Source organism: Oncorhynchus masou, chromosome 3 (assembly GCF_036934945.1).
Source record: "Oncorhynchus masou masou isolate Uvic2021 chromosome 3, UVic_Omas_1.1, whole genome shotgun sequence".
In the NCBI taxonomy this organism is placed as follows: domain Eukaryota; kingdom Metazoa; phylum Chordata; class Actinopteri; order Salmoniformes; family Salmonidae; genus Oncorhynchus; species Oncorhynchus masou.
Window position 1 is genome coordinate 1501417 of NC_088214.1, and position 2990 is coordinate 1504406.

The window sequence follows — 2990 nt, forward strand, 5'->3', positions numbered from 1 at the left end:
CTGTCTGTCCAGTAACCTGAATATCACCCAGGAATTATATTCTACTAGTCATATATACTGAACAAAAATATAACCACAACATGTAAAGAGTTGGTCCCATGTTTCATGAGCTGAAATAAAAAAAATCCCAGAAATGTTCCATACGTACAAAAATGATTTCTCTCTCATTTTGAGCACAATGTGTTTTACATCCCTGTTGGTGAGCATTTCTCCCTCGCCAAGGACCACCCACGGCTGTGCCCCTACGCAGTCATGTGAAATCCATAGATTAAGCTCTAACGAAGTCATATGACCTGTAACTCAGTAAAATGGTTGCGTTTATAATGTTGCTCAGTATTTATTCAATTCAGTTTATCCATATTGCAAAGTATCCCTTTTGACAATCCTGATTCGTTTTAATTTAATAAATGCCCCCACAAATCCTTATTTTACTTGCAATGCAATTTACATTAGAACATGTAATCAAAAACACACAACATGATGTAGTTTAAAGCAACACAACGTCGTATTGTTACTAAAACACTCAATGACCTCCACACTGGAATTAAATGTTCCCAACACTGGAATAAAACACACAATATAGTTACATTGACAAAGACAACTTCCCTCAAAACAAAAGCTGTTCTGATGACACGGCACCTCCCACTGGGCAGACGGCCATTCAACGTCTATTCCATGTTGGTTCAAAGTCATTTCATTGAGATGACGTGGAAACAACGCTGATTCAACCAGTGTATGCCCAGCGGGGTGCGATCAGCATAAATAGTGTGGCAAGTAACTTCAATAACGTTTTTGGACATTCACAACAGATGGTATAATAGTGTATTATAGGACTTTTCTCAAGAGGGGTATGTACGTATTCTGGACCCGTGTGTGTCAGTGTAGATGTGTACTCAATCATTTCGGCACTGTTGAACTGAATCAGCCAACTGAATCAGTCCCACAGAATCAACCCACTGAATCAACCCACTGAATCAGTCCCACAGAATCAACTCACTGAATCAACTCACTGAATCAACTGCAGTATGACTGTGAGAAGGTGCTGATTGAGAGAGAGACAATGGACTGTTACTGTATAACCTCCTTCATGTTGATTGTTATGGTGACAGTAATGCTGTACACTGAATTGACCGATACTCTGCGACAGCAAAGCAACGTATTGATCTACAGTAGAAATGGGTGCTGATGGCTGCTGTTCAACCCAACTCCCCTACAGTACAGAACAGCTACTGGTCAGGTCCACAAGGAAAGTTCAGAGGAATACTGCTAGTCCAGTTGGCTGTTTGTAAACACTACGGTGAGATGACTTTTCAGTCTAAAATGTTTGTTGTTCCAGTTGAGAGTTTTAAGATGCCCGAGTGAGTCCTGGAGAGGCCACAGAGCTAAACTATAATCCCTGAAGAGACAGGCTGGGTTCTGCAGTGGTTATTCACCCGGGGATAAGTGGGACTGGCTGGTCTCTACTACAGTAGAGGGGTCCAGTCAGCTCTGTCAGTCATACCGACCGTGGTTCCTTAGTTGACCGTTGGTCTAGGCTGGTAAGAGCTGTCCTCAGAGATGTCATGATCCTCGCTGCCCATCAGACCTGAGATGTAAGGCAGACCTGCACAGAGACAGAGGGACATGTCAATCATAACAAATACCTTGATATTCAATAGAAAACTATAAAGCAAACGTTGACACCAGCCAGACACTCTTAAGTAGTCATTCAGTGAATCGGGAAGCTAGTTGAAAAGTGTCGTCTATTATTTTTATTAGGATCAATCAATGAACTGTCCAACCAAACATCATTTACCATCAAATGAAAGGAAAGGGATACGCTGGATCAAGAACGGACAGAGCTGGACAGAAAATAACTTCTCATTCAGTATAGTGATAGACATCAAAAATAACAACGATTTGGAAATGAATCTGGTCTCCATAATAATATTATAATAGTCATTCATTACAGTTCAATCATAATATTATTATAGTCATTCATTAGAACATATAGAACCTATATCATCCACCATTTGATCCAATCAAACATACTGATGCTGAATGGAATTGTAAATTGAGAATTTTTAAAATCACTTTTATTTAAATATGATAAGGCCGACACAGGCCCCTGACGCCAGGACCTACCGGCCCCTCACCGCCAGACCCGCCGGCCCCTCACCGCCAGACCCGCCGGCCCCTCACCGCCAGACCCGCCGGCCCCACCGCCAGACACCCCGCCACCGCCACCCCTGCCGCCAGACCCGCCGGCCCCTCACCGCCAGACCCGCCAGACCCGCCGCCCCTCACCGCCAGACCACTCACCGCCAGACCCGCCGGCCCCTCACCGCCAGACCCGCCGGCCCCTCACCGCCAGACCCGCCGGCCCCTCACCGCCAGACCACTCACCGCCAGACCCGCCGGCCCCTCACCGCCAGACCACTCACCGCCAGACCCGCCGGCCCCTCCACCGCCAGACCCGCACCGGACCCTCACCGCCAGACCCGCCGGCCCCTCACCGCCAGACCCGCCGGCCCCACACCGCCAGACCCGCCGGCCCCTCACCGCCCGCCGACCACTCACCGCCAGACCCGCCGGCCCCTCACCGCCAGACCCACCGCCAGACCCGCCGGCCCCTCACCGCCAGACCCGCTCCCCCACCGCCAGACCCGCCGGCCCCCACCGCCAGACCCGCCGGCCCCTCACCGCCAGACCCGCCGGCCCCTCACCGCCAGACCACTCACCGCCAGACCCGCCGGCCCCTCACCGCCAGACCCGCCGGCCTCACCGCCAGACCACTCACCGCCAGACCCGCCGGCCCCTCACCGCCAGACCCGCCGGCCCCACCGCCAGACCCGCCAGGCCACCGCCAGACCACTCACCGCCAGACCCGCCGGCCCCTCACCGCCAGACCCGCCGGCCCCTCAGACCACTCACCGCCAGACCCGCCGGCCCCTCACCGCCAGACCAGGACCCCTCACCGCCAGACCCGCCGGCCCCTCACCGCCAGACCC